At 37.4% G+C, this 17044-nt stretch overlaps 1 pseudogene; it reads right to left on the reverse strand.

Annotated features, from left to right (window-relative positions):
• The window catches only part of LOC143171967 (protein hinderin-like), a 260191-nt pseudogene that overhangs the window by 216222 nt on the left and 26925 nt on the right, over positions 1–17044 (reverse strand).

Below are 17044 nucleotides of genomic sequence, written 5' to 3' on the forward strand. Positions count from 1 at the left end.
GACAAGAGGTTAGCTCAGAATCTCTGCAGTACAAGTCTGCTCTGCATGCCAGGGGTGCTCTCTTTAAATTTCCCAGTACTTCACAGCTGAAATTAGCACATCTCACCAATTGCTACCCCACTTTGGTGCATCCTATTTTAATCCTGAGTAAAAGGTTTACCAAAAAGCACCTTGCTCCAAATTGTTTCCTATAAACTGGTTGCATGCACTATTGCAAGCTCAAAACTGTAATAGAAATACTCTAAAAAGCCAATGGTTCTCTCTGAAATAATGAAAGCAAATTTTTTATTGTTGTTTTAATATTGCTACTTCTCATGACTTAAAAATATAGCTCTACTGTTGAAATTCACACACGCCACCAGAACAAGGTCTTAGACTGCAAGCATTTCCCAGCAGGGATTTTTGTCTCTATACTTGTCTGCAAAGCAACTAGCAAATTGTTAATCGTCTATAATTGAAGACACCATAAGCCCAGAACCCATCAGAGTATATCTCCAGTTTGCTCACGTGGCCCTTTATGCATAAAATATGCCTTTTCATTTCAGTCCAAGTACCCTTTTGCATTTGGGTGCCTCCTTCAAACCTTCTTCTATGACATGCCCAAGAAGAGAGGCATTTTTTAAAATTTATTTTTATGTATAAAACACAATGAAAATGACAAATCTGTGTGACACTTCTCTCAGTCTTTTGCTGGACCTTAACATTTTTGGTTTTATTTAAGATTTTCAGAGACATACAACATTTGTATGCCATTTATGTGTAGGCTGAGAGTGTCCGTGAAATGCCATAACTAAGCAATGTGCATACATTTAACCTTTCATGTCACACAAAGGCCAGCAAGCAGTACCCCAAATTTTTAAATAGGTAAGTAGGAGAGAAGACAGCAGAGTTGCCCAGTGCCACATATGGTAAGTCAGTAAAAGCACAGAACTGAGCTGGAGATTCACTGGGTTTCCATGCTCATTCACATGGGTCATGACTGGCTCTTAAGCAACACACTATACATCTTGATATTTACTTTTTCCTGTGACCACAACTGTATACTGCAGGTTGCACTCATCTGCTCTACCTTTGGCACTCTACTTACAACTGTAAGCAAGTCATCCTAAGATAAAGTTCATACAGAACAAGATGTGACATATTAATTTCATTTTTAAAGGGAAGAAAAGTAGTGTGGTTTTGGTGGTGGTGGTGATTTCATTTATTTATTTATTTTTATTCCATCATTTCCACATTCAGAACTGCAATTATGGCACTATCTCTTAGGTTTTTGATGCTCTGCTTCCACTGTTAACTCCAGTACAAGTATCAAAGCTCTTACATACATATAAAGAATCAAAGGAACACTGAACATACAACAATCATCATCCCCACTTAGTTAGCGAGGGCTCATATACCTCTGCCTGTCTGCAGAATTACAAAACAAACAAACAAACAAAAAAAATCTATTTTAAATATAAAACTAAAAACCTGACAATGAACAATTCCAAATGCCTTCTGCTGACAAGCACCGAGTCTAGCAGCTGAAAATTCTCCCTCCCTGAACCTTCTCTACAGCGATGCTCTGCTACCAGGAAAGCCAGTCCACGGACCACTGCCTAGATAGGCAAATTGCTATATAAGGCTCCATGCCTTACACATGAGGCAATCTCAAAGGTTACAATCTTTATTTTAACACATCATTACCTTGAATTTTAGAAGACACTTCCTCCTTCATGTGGAGGATAGTCTCCCACCCTTCATAAAGAAGGTATCTGTTACAACATTTGGAAGTGACTAGTAGGGGTGAAAGCTAAGTTTCATTTCTTACAGATTCTTTAGAATGAAACAAACTATATCTAAAAAGTGCAGATATGCTTTTTTATTTCTTTTGCAGTTCAGGGGAGGGGGGGAGGGAAAAGCATCTCTGATTTGTATATTAAAGCGCAAGCATCTGTCCTACTGATGATATTCTAGGGAAGCACATTAGTATAAAATTTAATGATGTCAAATAAGTGGATGTGAAATAGGGACTGCGTAAAGACACTATTTCTAAGCCTGACAGAAACATCACTGTTTAGAAATGCAAATGAAACCATTATGTTCAATAATTATATGAAAATATGAACAGTTCAGCATGTTTTCCAGCCCTGATGGCGGTTAATGGGATGTACACTTATGTAAATAACTACTATTAAAGCTAATGCTGAAAAAAACTAATAAATTCATACTAAAGCAACTGATTTAGTATGCTTTTAAACCCCAGCAGTGCTCACTTATTAGAAAGGAGTGCATTCTTACGTTTAGAACTCATTACTGTTACAAGTCACTGCAACTCCATCAATTACCATGCATTAATGAAAATGGGACACACAAAAAAAATTATTGCCTCTCAGCAGTTTTCTTTAAAGACAAAATATAGGGGTATTACCATCATGGGGCCTTGAGAGGAACTTATCAGCAACATAATCTTTATTACTACAACTGTACTCCCTGTGCTATAACCCTGGGATATTTTTTTGTCCAAAGAAGGGGCTAACCTTTATGTAAAACTCTTGACATATATGCAATGAAAGTGACCATACTGCCATCAGTAAAAACTTACCATTTTCACAATTAAAAACGCATTTAAATAAACATATACACAATAGTATGTGAACTGAAAAATGTAGACGTGAAATGAAAAACTACAATTCCTGAAACTAGAGAAAGGAGATGTAATGCGAATGGAATTAAGGATAAAAGGTACAGATGGAAGTCTTCTATGAAGTTCTTGTATCTGGATAAATTCCATCCAGTTTTATACTTACACTTTTAATGACCTCCTAGAGAGCCATGGAATTAAGACTTCAAGGACACTATTCATTCCTCTTTGGATGTTTTCTCCAATTCCTTGGCATTATTTGCAAAATTCTTAGCCTTGGTTAAACATCACAATTGATGCTGGAAACAAAACCAACAGAGTGCTGTTATAGCAATGAACCCCTCCAGAAATTAAAAGCTGAGATTTATGGAATGTCTATAACTCTACAACTAGCCCACTTTCATTTTCTAAGCAGTGTCTGAAAATGAGATATTAATGTAACATCTAGATCCTAAAAAGTTTAGCAAGGCTGAAAATGCTTTTATATTAGTTTGCATTGACTAGCAGTTTAAAATTAAGGATGGGTTTGAACAACCTTACAAGACACTATGGACAAAGAACCGATGCCAAATGGAGAAGATTCACATAGGACAGTTATCTGTCCAGCCTCCGCTGCTATAAAACTTCAGTCCAAGATGGCATTCTGCTACTAAAAGTCACAGCACAGACTTGCAACTCATCTGACTACAAAAGCATCGTCAATAAGAACTATGAAACTCCATAACAATAGAAAGGAGGAAAGAAATAGTGCAAGTTTTCATCATGCATGAACAGTGACAAAGTTCATACAGGCCAATGTCCACTGTAATAGCCAATGTTAAATTAATGCTATGTTTAAGTGCAATGTACTCTCCACACCATAAGGCAAAAATAAAGGCTACCCCAGCCTGAAAAAATTACAATCTAAAAGCAGGTAGCAAAACTAGCCTTTCAGAGGGCCAGCAGCTGACAGCATACAACAGCAAACACACACGTGATGACAGTCACTGTGACAAACGTTTGATGGGGGAGTGGTGGAAGAAAAGACACAAAACTATCTGATTGCTTTCACTAAATCTCCGTTGAAAGAGAGGTATGAAGTGTTTTGCTATCTAGACCATTAAAACTATTTCATGAGCGAAGGCCACTCTAAGGTTAAAAACAGTAAGACAAATTTGCTACTGATTAATAATAAAGCCATTCATTTTATTCTTCAAATCTAAAGTAATTAGAAGCCAGAGCATGGCAAATGGATTTAGCAGAAGCCATTACGTCAGAAGAATCCTTTAAAGAACAGTAATTTAAAAGACTAAACTGAATAATGAACTCTCCTGAACAACAATTATTCTGAGACTGATTTATTGAAAGTGCATTTAATCATGCAAGAAATGTTTAAACTTTCCAAAATAGTTCAGGAAGACAGAGAAACCAATAGCAGAATCAGCCCAACGTCCTCATTATAGTTGAGAAGCTGAAGCAGATGAAGAATTCATTTAGTTTGGAAGGATAAAGTACATCAATTTCTCTGAATCCACATTTCTAGTCAATTTGTTACAGTACCAGCTTCAACAATTAATGATCTCATTTTCCCATTTGTGCCTCCTTTTAAGAGATCTCAGTCTTTGTTTCCGAATGAGCCAAATGTCATAAAGGAAAATTTAACTCAAAAAACCATCACTTTGAAAGTTCACGTGCCTAAAGCCAAATGTTTCAGCAATAGCCACAAAAGCAGGGGCCAAATTCAGTCAGGTAAGTAGCCTGGTCAGTTTAAGTGCCTGGGAAAAAAAAAGAAGAAAAAAAAAAAAAAAAATCTGCCTTTTACCTGAGAGACAGCCCCTCTCACCAGCCTGACTTCTACAGAGAAATACCTTTTACCTGACCTACTTCAGGTTTTTTCTTTATGGTAACTGATGTTGATATATGAGATTGCCATGGCTGAAGCTGCATTTCTAATGACAGGTCTCTCCCGTTAAGTTCAGACAGGGGCAGCTCATCATCATATCCAGTTCTGAGATCCACACCAGATAGTTAGTATAGATAATATCATGTCTGTGCTTAACATATCATTCATCCTCCAGAGCTAGAAGACAGGTTGTCTGTGAAGCATGTACCTACCAGCAGCTATCAACAACCTGGCAGAACTCTAGCTCTTTAGCCAATAAGACTGCAGCTCAGAAACATGAAGTGTCTAGTAGCAGGAACAGATCACCGCAGTATAAAAATGTCATGAAACAGAGGGAATACGAGAATGCTACTAGCCCTCAACCCTCACCTCAGTGGGCCTCCAAAATTCCATGCCAGAGCTGCTGGGTGGGAACGTCTTCTCCTCTTCAGTCAGGCACACACAGAACAACGTCATTCCACGCTTTCCAGTATAAATTACAAAGCAACTCTGCTTCTCTTATCCCACAGCTATACTTCTGTATTGATAGTACCATCTCACAGACAATCCTGCACCACTGAGTGTGAAGTTTTAGGGCAAAAAGTGTATTTAGTTCATATTCTGCAGAGGCTGATGTTGACTGTTTAGATGCCACCTGTTGATTCTGGATAATTTCATAACATGGACAATGTAGCTAGCTTGTGCTCTAAGGCACTAGCTAGGATTAAACATAGAAAGCTGAGCTTTAAATGAATCTCCAGTCATTGATCCATTTGAACACTCAACATTATAATGTTTCACCTATTTACCCAATAGTCCTTGACTGATTCTTCTACATTTAAGAAGTTCTTAAATACATACATTATTTAGCCAATACTGCTGTTACAGAATAGCATATAAATATTCAGGGACTTATTAATAAGTTCAGCTTTTATTCAATAGACCATAATGGTTGCTTAGAAACATTTACTAGTAGGAGACCTATAACAACAGTAAGGGAAACACCTTCAAAGAGTGAAGCAGTTGGATAAAATGGAAGAAAAGAGCAAAATACTAATTTTTCATTCTCCTCACATGCCTTCAAACAAATTATGATGCACAAAAAGATATATAGTATGCATTCACATATGAAAAATAGGAAGGGAAAAATTTAAAACTATAAGCTGAGGGAGCCAAGTTGAGAAACAAAAGAAAAACAATGATGGTAATTCCAATCCTTCAGTTTGCAACTTGTCAGAAACTATACTACCAGAGACTGTACTACAGAAACTACAACAAAAGCAAAAATCAGACTTAGACTTAGCCAAAGTTAAACTCTAAAATTGTTACTGAGTTTTAAATAAATAGTCTGACTTTCAAAAGCACTAGGCACGAGTTTCCTGCAAATGGCAGTTTTCTCTCTATAGAAAATTTCTTCTTGCTTCTTATCATTTTTTGGGGGGAGGGAGGTAACAAGGCAGGGATCCAACTTTCATATATACATAGAATCATAGAATCATAGAATCATTGAGGTTGGAAAAGACCTCTAAGATCATCGAGTCCAACCGTCAACCCAACACCACCATGCCCACTAAACCATGTCCCTAAGCGCCTCATCTACACGTCTTTTAAATACCTCCAGGGATGGGGACTCCACCACTTCCCTGGGCAGCCTGTTCCAATGTTTCACCACTCTTTCAGTAAAGAAATTTTTCCTTACATCCAATCTAAACCTCCCCTGCCGCAACTTGAGGCCATTTCCTCTCGTCCTATCACTTGTTACTTCAGAGAAAAGACCAACACCCACCTCGCTCATGCTTAACTATGCTGTTCATTTCCATACCCCATTTCTATATGACACTGTTGTCATTGTGAGTTCAGACTAACTGTCCTTTTGCAAAGGGAGGGGCACACACAGGACACTAGGACCACACATTCAACAAAGTACATTGCCAAAGGCTTTCTGTGCAAGACCTGTTGTTTTGTTTCTTCACCTGTGATGACAATTTTGGTGGGTCAGATTAAAAAAGGAAAGGAAATAGAAGCGCCTATTTCTCTCCTCATTTCCAGAAAAGCAAATTCAACATTATAGAGAAAAGTAAGTATGACAGAACAAACAAGTAAATTCTGTACTCTGATACCTGCTTTTCTATCGTTTTGTTCTTTGGCATTAAGCAAGTCAGCAACTGTTTTTCTTCTGAAAAATAATACTAATTCTACATTAACACAGAAAGATAGGAAAAGGAGAAAATATGTAAATAGCACTAATTTATGAGTATATGCAAGAGTAACATAATGAACAGTACTATGGCAAAACTAAAAGCATTTTATTAAAGACTCTAGATAATGCTTATAAGCCCATTATTCTTCCAGAAAATTAATATTCTATCTCTCATTAACAATATCAGCAAATTAACTGTTTTAGTTAAATTAATATTCATGTTAACTGCATGCAAAATCAACTAATTAAGTAGTCCTAAGTTACAATATTAAGGACATATGTAAACAGAGTCTGTGATCATTTTTAAGACTAGCCAAGTAAATCATATGGGATTTGTTGTATGAACTTGGCTGGGTCTTCAAATCAACAGATCATGTTCAGTCAGAAAATAATTCCAACAAAAAGCTTAAGTAATCCAGGTACATTCTAAATATACACCAAAACAGCGGTTTAGTAGGGGTGATGAGTTTAAATTTACAAAAAGAAAAAAAATAAGTTTGTAATAAACAGAACCTCTTCTTCCCTTTACCTCCCAATTCTTTGTCTCCAAAATGATAATTTCAGCATAGCTTAGAATTCAATAACCAATTTTTTTTTTTTTTTTTTTAAGAAGTTTCCTCTTCCCCAATTAATAAATCTTCACAGAAATGTTAAGGCTGTTTTTGCTTCTTCATTTATGCAACAGCATCAAATTTAGACAAAAAAAAATCCTTAATGGTGATAACAAGAAAAGCTAAAGACCATAACATAATTTCTTTGGGCTTTGAAATAACAGTAGTATTTGTTTCTTAATAATCTCATTATTATAGTTTTTTTTCCTAAGACATCTATCTTGACAGTACTGGGGCATCTTACAAAAGATATTTTCCTGTTTTTTAAATTAAATCATATTTGGGACCCAAATTAATAATAGATGCTTGAAAATATACCAGGGAAAAAAAAAAAGGAAAGTCAGAAGCTTTTCTCTTAACAGCTCCTAGCGGAAGTGGAAGAAGGGACAGCACAAGTAGTCTAAGAGCATTATGTGGTGCGCTCCGCTCATCCCTTATTCTGAAAACGCAAATGAAACAACAAAAATTTAAAAGAACACTGAAGTTGCAAGTCAAACACTCCAAAGGCAATACCAGAATTTAGAATGCCACTAGAAGCACAGTTTAGTCACCCAGTATGTATCCGTCATAATCTAGGGATACAGAAGCAAGGAGAAGACAAACATTAAGAGTGGATGCTGGGGAAGACACGGAGGTAGGTTACACGTGGTGAGCCTTCTCACATGAGCTTAGTCCCAAATTCTGTTTCAAAGTTTGGAGGTTGCTAGAATACACTGAACAGACACATCCCTGCTTTCATCAGCTGTCTCACAATCATCTGACTGATCCTAGGCCACCTGCCTCCATCCTGGCTCTTCCTTAACCCTGACTGCTTATCCCAAACACGAACTAATCAATCACAGGCTTCACTTCTTTCGCATAAGCCATGCCCAACCCAATCTCCTTTTCCAAGTCTTTCCTTCCAGACAGGATCTAGTTCTCACTTCCCCAGTACAGCCTCCACTTATGTTTTCCCCTCTAACTCCTGCTTAATCTTCCCTATCAGAAGATTCATTTTTTCCACCGCTTTATCATCCTTATAGCTATAAGATCCTTATCTCTGCCTACCCCAGCTTCCATTTTTCCCCTTTTGCCACTATTCATCTGAAACGCAGTCCCTTTCTCTATTTTGACCCCAAACTCTTTGACCTCTCTATCCCGTCTCCTCCACAAATCAGTTATCATTTGAATCGAGCCTCTTCTTCCACATGTCCAGGCCCAGAATCACATCACAGGTATGATGCAGTCAGTTCAGTGCCCAGAAGAATCCATAACAGTCTTGAGCCAGTGCTGCACCATAGTCCACAAGGACAGGAACACTTTCATTGTGGAGTGCATCAAAAGAATTGGAGCACGTGTTACTGGATTTTTCCAGAGTTTGTAAGTTTGGCCAATTGATTGGATTTTAGTAAGAATAGCAAAAGACATAATCACAGCATGCATACCTTACACCACTAAGCGTCTCATCTCCAAGAAACAGCAGCACTAGAACTTTTTAGAGAAAAGGCTAGGAGAATTTATCATAGACAAAATAAAGGTTGGATTCTCTTTTGGTTTTGGAACTGGTTGAGACACTTTAGGTCAAGTTTCTTTTGAAAGAAGTCAGTTTGAAGTGGGAACACCCTGTGAAAAACTAAGCCAAAAAAACCTAATTTTGACCAAATTATAAGATAATATGATAGGTCTAACAATACTGCTTTAGGGAAAAGGAGTAGACCAGACGACTACTTGAAATCCCTAATTTTCCTTAATTCTGTTATAATAAGTATTTGGCAACCCTGACAACAGGCTGGCCTATTTATGATTCACAGTGTGCTCATCAGGGTGGTCCTCCATTAACTGTACACCCTAGTAAGAACTACTCAAATTTCAAAGTTTCAATTGCAATGGAAGGATAGAATTGACTTCAAGTTTGCATGAAATTTTAGTTGTTGTTCCCTACCCAGACAGCACTGATCAATTCCAAATGTAAGCTTAGGCTGCAGACAGATATTGTTTTTTCAGTACTGTGAAGTTACTCAAAGTTTTGCATACCACCTACTCCCCTACCCCCCAAAGCTTTCGTCATAGTTCATCAGCAATGAATTCAAATGGATGGGTCCACATAGCTTCTCAAAAAAAAAAAAAAATCAACCACAACAAAATGAGGAAAATCTGCCTTTAAAGTAGGGATTTCAAGCACACAAAGCATATCTTTGCTGCAAGAGTCTTAATAAGAAAAAAAAAACCAAACAACAAGACACGTGTTGCTGAAAAAACCACACTCCCCATGCTATTCAAATTAAACCTTTACCAAGTTGAAATTACACTTCACTGGATAGCTGCAGTTATACCAGAAATGCCGCTTTATTACTGTAGGGTAATTTTAAATATTGGGCTAGATAAATTAATTTTATAGAGAATAAATTAGCTTTGGGGGAGGGGGGAAAAAAAAAGTAAGTAAAATTGATTTTACCAGACTTGAAGTTTTTTTCCATATGGTATTATATCCCTGATATCTTATTTGCAAGTGATCTCTCTACATTTCAGAAGAACTTGAAGAATTTAAAGTTGCTGTACTTGAAAATAGCCAGAATCTGTATTCAGATTTGGCAAGTCATTTCTACCATTTCTTGTCTCTGCAACAAGCTTTAAGATAAAAAATTAACTGATCAGAGGTACGTTGAGGATCTTCATTCATTCACGTATGATAGGCAAGTATTGCAGTAGTTAAAATTATATTGTTTTAAATTATAACCTTGTTTTATATTTCTAGGTTTTACAGAGTTTTATGAAGTGTAAAACTGCATGCATTAACCTTCTGCCATGTCTACCAGACTTCTGAAAAGTTTGCTTGTGCAATCTATTTCTAGTAAAGGAAAAAAAACAAAAACAAAAAAACAAAAACCCCACAAAAATCCCAAGCAAGCATGCCTACTTCCCAGTAGCCAAATAAACCTCAGATGAATTAGTGAAAGCTTTATGTGCATAAATTAAAAAAATATTAATCAGGAACATACATCCCACCCACATTCACGAGCTGACTGAATACACAAGATGTAATACTCAACAAAATACTGACTTCAGTGAAATCAATGTAAAAGAGTTGTAGTCACATCTAATGGCTCTTAAATACATCAGATTTAATATTTTCCAGGAACTGTTCCATGCCCAGCTAAGCTTGTTGATGTGTATATTAGTTAGTACAAACAGACCAAATTCTTTCTATCAATATAAGTGCCACTGTGCTACAAGAGATCTTCTGGGTCATCAAGGGCAATCCCCTGCTGACAGAGACAACATATCACTGAATTCCTTTCATAAGCCAACCAAGCTCCATCATAAAAAAGCTTTTCTTTGTTAAGCCATCCAGTGCTAAACTGTGAAATATGATTGCTCAAATTTTCAAGAACCCTCCTCTAACTTCATGTTTAAGTTTGTGGACTGTTTATCTCCATTTATTTCTGTTCCAACACTGGCCTATAGCTTGAAGAGTCCCTTTTTGTCTCTCCCCCTATTCACCTTACCACCATCTCGACCTACTTCTATATGTCCAGTCGCTATTCATAAGCATACGCACACACACTTTAGTCCCTTCTCAGAAAACAGGTTCTCCAGGCCTCCCATCATCTTAAGTAGCCCTTCTCCACAACTTTTGTCACTAACTTCATTTTTTACTTGAACAAGGGATGACTCGGGACTGAAAACAGTATTGCACACTAGGTTTCATCAATGCTTTTTAAAATAGCGTTAGTATCCTCCCTACTTGAAATACAGCTCCTGATGAATCACATACTATTTGCTTTTGCTGTAGTTGCAGCACTCTATTCCATATCCCACTGTAGTCAACTGTTAGCCTTCTGAGCAATTAAACAAGAAAGCATCAATATCAAAGATTTGGAAGAGAAATGAACAAGAGCATTTTGTAAAGGTCTGTCACACCACACTGAAGGAAAATTGTAATTCCTGCAACATCGACTTTGCATGTGATATTCCAGGACTGGGACTAAGCATATGCAGTTTAAAAATGGAAGTCACAGACTGCAAGAAAAGAGAATCAGCGAACTTTATATAAAAAACAAACAAACAAAAGCTACACCAAAAAAAGTCTGAACTGGCTAAACCCCCTAGGTACATATATACAGTTTAAATGCCTTCAGTGTAAGTTGTCTTTCTCTGGACACAGAGAGCACTGGAATACCATGCAAGTTTTAGACCTCAATTACAACAACCTAACAGGATTAAGTAAAAAAAAATAAATCTATAACCATATTTCAATGCATAAATTCCTTATTGTTGTTTTTAGTTGACAAATAGATATTTCATAGCAAAACAACATCATAGGAACAGCCGGATGGCAGTTTTAAGCTCAAATGAACCAGCATCACATGCTGACAAGTCATCTCTCTGATTGCTTTTGAATGGCAGCACATGCAGATTTATTTTCTGCCATAAATTAGAACAGTTATTTCTCTGTAGTTCACTTTTTATTTCAGACAGTGAGCCCCTGCACACATATTTTTAAAGGATATCTTCCCTTTCCTTGATAAGTTCATTCTGTTCCTCTAGCTGTCTGATCTTCTTCTCAAATGACTCCTGTTCAGCTTTCAACTGTTCTTCTGTCACCTCCTTTTCTTCACTTACCCTGAAAAGAATTTGAGAGAAATAAAATATATGCCCATAACCACAGTGCCTGACTTCCAACTCCTCTGCTTTCCAGGTAAATGGATATCACCCTCTCCATCCTTAAACAGGTTAGTTCCTCATAATGTTTATTTTATTATATTATACTGGAAGATGCATATGGTCTCACTAGAGTACATGCACGTTAATGGGCAGCATGGAACAACAAAGTAAGGACCTGAACTCACAATTAGATTTGTGCACTTTGATTCCCTGCAGCCATAATGAAGACACACTGGGATCCTTACAAGCCTAGGGCATGTAGACAGACAACTCAAATGGGAGAGCTTAGCTGCTGAGACAGGAAGGAAATTGAAAAACTTTTCTGTTTCTTAATCTATAAACTAATCCTTCTTTCATATTTACTGGTCAAATATAAGTCCAGGAAAGGAATAATTTTTCTTGTTAGCTTTCTCCAAACAAAACAGTTTGTCCTCTTCTGGGGATTTTAAAATATCAAGCCGCAGGAGTAAATTTTCCTTTCTGTCTGGGCCATGGCACCCTGTATCTTGCTGCTCAGTGTAAATAATTGGATCAATATTAAAAGATGACAATGTGAGAAAGGTTTACAATGATCATTTATTCTGCACCTCAAGAGCAGGCTGTAAAGACAATTATTCTGGTATCACGTAGGCAAGAAGACCATTATGCACAGATGATCCTGTAACTATGCTAAAAACATGGCTTAGAAATAATGGTTCTATAAAAGCTCTAAAAAAATATTAGAGTAATGAGCTTAGACTAATAAATATTATTGCTCTGCACTTAGGCAATTTCTGTTGCTGAAGGCTCTTAAAGTTCAGTCTTTTATGATGATGAAACAGCTGCCACAACACGGGTGACAGGAGACCAAAGCAGTACAACTTTCAGAAAACTTCAATTTTAACTTCCTTTAAGTGGAACAATCCTATAGGAAGAAGAAAGGGGGGAAAAAATATAAAATATATATATATAGGCATTGGACTAAGCCTTCCACTCGTCCCATCAGACTCACTGACATTCTTAACAGAGAACTCCATTCAAGGACCGAGCCATCCATTTGACATCATGACATTTCCCTTAAGAGGGCACAGATTTGTTTTGATATTCCAGTGGAAAAGCCATAAATAGCACAATTGGGTCACCCCCCTGGGGTGAACTATAGACAGGCAGTATTCCCCAACTCTAAGATCAACCCACAGCCCTTCCCACAACAGCTCGAGTAGACTGCATGAAGTTGGAAATAATTAATAATACTGAAACTCACACCTTTTCTCTACAAACCTGGAGGGAGAAAAATAACATATAGCATATAATCAAATTCTGTAAATTAGGGCAGTTTGAAAGCTTGAAACAAACTATTAATTGGAAAGTTTCTAAATTACACAAAAAAAGACATGGATTTAGCATAAAAACATTCCACTATTCATATGCCCATGGTCTCATTTACAGTCCTGTCCCTGGCAGCATTCATCAACTCATTCCTAGGCCCCTATCCCTCCACTCAAAGGCTGTCAAAAGGGGTATGCACACATCAGAAAATAAACAATGAAAAGGGAACCAGCTATATTAACTCTGGATCCATCCCAACACCTATGTACTCCTTAGTTAAGCAGGCAGCAAACTTTTGAAAACTATCTACTATACATCCTTGCTCCCTGATGCAGTTACAACTACGGTACATACGCCACAGGCTGCAGACCCAGGCTTTTGCATCTAACCACAACCAGTTTGTTTTCTCTGAATCTAGAGCAACCAGATAAGTGACTACAGCATATATGACCTTCCTTCATGTAATCAGTGAAAGATGCAAGAATGCTTCCTGTTTCTTAGGGTTAAAAAAAAAAAAAAAAAAAAAAAGGTAGAGAACAGAGAATAAAAACCAATTAGAAAAAGACAATGAAGACAGCAATGACCATGTAGATGAAAGACAGGAAGGAAACAAGAACGGGGGAGCGGGAGAAGAAGAAGGGGGGGGGGAGATCAGAAGGGAAAGAGAGGACAACTATCATCTCCAGGGCACCATATAAGGAAAGATGCTTACTAACTGCAGGAGTAATGCTGCATTAGAAAAAGGTTCGGGACAACTGAAACACTGGGCCATGCTGGCACTTAAGAATATTAAAAATCAAACAACAGTATAAGAAAATAAGATAAGGTAAGAAAGAACAGAGCACTAGAGAGATTAGACTAAACCTAGCAGGTTTTACCCATCTCTAAATTCTGTGATTTGCTGCTTGTATCAGTCTGCATCACATTCGCGTGCTGTGTTTGTATTTAACACAGATCACAGCAAGCTGTCATACTCCCAGACACATGAATATATTGTGCCACATATCTTATGCAGTAAATGACTGAGAACAGTAAGTGATCTTAGAAGAAACATGGCAGTATGCGCGTATGTATCACAAAGCAGGAGACAGCCCATAAAGGGCAGGCGAGATATAGAAGACAGTTACTCACAGGAGGTGGCAAAAGGAAGTTAGAGAAAAGGAATACAAGAATGTCATCAGATTATGCTGGATTTATGTCACATCCTATATATAGCTCAGTGAGATTTTTTTATATACTTATTTCTTTGCCTTCTGGCAGTAAAAAACATGATTTTTAGCAGAACTAGGAAGGACTTCACTGATGCCAAACAGAAACATTACAAGGCTCATAATGCTCCTCAAAAGGATTTTTACCCAGTTTTCATCTGCTCGTGGTCAGAAAAGAGCAGTGAAAGAATGAAGGCACAGCAACTACAAAGGGCACAACTGCTCTGTTGGGCAACACACTGGTGTCCAGCTCCGTTATCGTTCTTTCCAGGAACAAATAGAGGACTGACAGCTGAGAGCGAAGATGACAAATCAGTAGAACTATTCCTGCTGTTCAGTGTCTGCAACATTTCCTTGCATGCAATTTACATTCACCTATCTTGTGTCACAGGATACACACCATCTTTGTTCAAGATTTGTTTTAAATTCAGTGTTTCAAAGCTTATGTAATTCTAGACATATCTAAATAAAGATTTTAATTTTATTTTACAGAAGCCTCTGCAGGAAAAGAAAAATTCATAATGCAGATATATTGACAAAAAACCCTCCTAGGACATTAGCCTTAGGGTTCAAACTAATTCCTAATTCACCAGTTCCAATTATTATGGTGTGCTCCGAGTCCACTGCGGATACTAGTTCTGACCGTCTGAACTGAAGAAGGAATTGATCAACAAGTTTGCTGATGACACTGACTCATTCCACTGAGTAAGCAGGATTGATGCTCTCCAGGTGGAATTTTTGAAGCACTGCACAGGTCAACAGCACTTGAAGTTTTTTTGTCTAATGAAAAACTGTCATGCACAAGAAAGAGCCATGATAATACTCACATCAACACTATGCTAGGGACAAAACTCAGAAGTAACTCTTCCTGACTGAAGACACTTACAATCTTTGCAAAAGAAAATAAAAGAGCAGCCAAAAAAGCAAATTAAAAAGTGTTTTCTATTTTTTAAAAATGTTAGTAAAAATTGAGCTTTTAACAAGAGAAATCTGAATGCATTAAGAACTGTGATTGAGCAAGTTAAGACAGAAGACAAAATAAACAAAAAGCAGAGACACAGACACCGGAAACTTCACTGATCAGTCCTATATTCATTGGGAACATTTATCTTTTAGGGAACACTCACCTGATATTTGTCTGCCAACTAGCTAGCAAAGATGAAAATATTTTGGTGACCATTCTCAAAAACCATAAGTTTTACGTTCCAAGCAAAGAATGGCATCTGGAACAGGTAAGACAACAGGGAGAGGAAAAATGGAGCAAGGACCAAGATAACAGCATCATGCCGAGCCCAGCACGCACAGGATCCATGGAATGAAATCAGGTATTCCAAGTGAAAGATGCGCTCCAAAAAGATGAAACAAGTTTTCATGCCAGAGTTGATCACAACATGCCTCTGGCAGAACTGAGCAACAAAGTGACTTTTAATACCAGCACTGCAGGAAGAGAGAATGGCGGCATTTTTTTGTCTAAGGACACTGTTCACAAATCTGATACATTTTACTCAAGTATCATGGGCAGTTTGTATAAATTAAAAAAATAACAAAAAAACCCAACGATCCCAAAATACCATTGAAATTGCTGCACAATGTATAAATTTTATGATATGCAACTTGCAAAATAATACAAAACTAGATCTCACAGCATGAATTTATAGCTACAAATTACTTTTTAAGCACAAAAGGTAAGTGTGATTGGTGATACAATAATCCTAGGCATGCTTTACCTATCAACAAGAAGTAATTTCCAGACAAGCTTAGGGATATCTCATTTGCAGTCTCACTGCCTGACCAATTAAGAGAACTGCAGCATGATATTGTCTCCTAAAGTAGCACACAAAAAAAGAAGACAAGATCTTGACATTGAAGTTAAAGCCAGCTAACAATTTGGTTAAATATGACGTAGTGTAACCCAGGAGAGAAGGCAACCCAAGAGGCCAAACACCAGATTTGTAATATGGGCTTCCACAGGCAAGCTGTCCCTCAGAGATCCTAAGTGCTGGAAGAAAAACACTTAAACAGCAGATATACACTACGATAGTTTTACTGTCCTCCTTTGTAATGGTTTCCAGTTCTATAACCAAATTAACCTTCTGTTTTGATTTCCATTTTCACCTTTTGTTGGAAAATTTCAATTTCAGTTGGTCAATTTCATTTCATATTGGGATAAAACGTCCACATAAAGCAATGCCAGTAGAAAAGAGTAGTATCCCAGACTGCCAGCACCCTACAAAGGGTTTAGGAATCCAAGGTCTTGAGAAGGAGGAAGCATTTTCTCAATAAGGGACAAAGGGCTGTCTGAAGGCTGTTTTACTAGCTGCCGGGTACAAGCCATTCTGGGCATGCCAGTGGTCTTTGCCAGAAACACACTAATCTGATAGCAAAAACCATCTTGTATCTCATTTGAAAAGGGCAATCACTCCCTCCCTTGGGTGGATAAGGGCATTATGATACCTTTCTACCTAAATTGCTTTTGAAGATTTGTTTGCAAAGACAACAGGGACCCAGCTTTCTCCATGTTTATCTTATCTGAAGAAAGAAAGAATACAAAGTAGTTAGATACCAATTCTCACCACTTAAAAGCAAAAA

Source organism: Aptenodytes patagonicus, chromosome W (genome assembly GCF_965638725.1).
Source record: "Aptenodytes patagonicus chromosome W, bAptPat1.pri.cur, whole genome shotgun sequence".
Lineage (NCBI taxonomy): Eukaryota > Metazoa > Chordata > Aves > Sphenisciformes > Spheniscidae > Aptenodytes > Aptenodytes patagonicus.